Source organism: Chaetura pelagica, unplaced genomic scaffold, assembly GCF_000747805.2.
Source record: "Chaetura pelagica isolate M959 unplaced genomic scaffold, ChaPel_1.0 scaffold222, whole genome shotgun sequence".
NCBI classification, from domain to species: domain Eukaryota; kingdom Metazoa; phylum Chordata; class Aves; order Apodiformes; family Apodidae; genus Chaetura; species Chaetura pelagica.
In genome coordinates this window covers 3,468,786-3,468,991 of record NW_009952711.1, presented here as the reverse complement: position 1 = coordinate 3,468,991, position 206 = coordinate 3,468,786, and the positions used below count along the sequence as shown (strand labels likewise).

At 55.3% G+C, this 206-nt stretch overlaps 1 protein-coding gene across 1 annotated transcript in view; it reads left to right on the top strand.

Annotated features, from left to right (window-relative positions):
* Positions 1 to 206, top strand: part of MPHOSPH10 (M-phase phosphoprotein 10 (U3 small nucleolar ribonucleoprotein)) — a 20,129-nt gene that overhangs the window by 894 nt on the left and 19,029 nt on the right. The gene's annotated exons all lie outside the window — the stretch shown is intronic.

Here is a 206-nt window from a genome sequence, read left to right as displayed (position 1 = left end):
AAAATAGTGTCTGAATAACAGTGCAGATCAACATCCGCGGTCCAGACGGGTCTATGACACTTTCTGCTTCCAGCCCAGGCTGCAGAGCGCCAGGCAGGTTTAGGATGCTAAGAGAAGCACGGGAGCAGGTTGTCCTCTTGGCTCTGCTCGCAGGGCAACAGGAGAGGCAGCAGCAAGAACCCAGTTAGGAGGCCGGTCAGAGATGT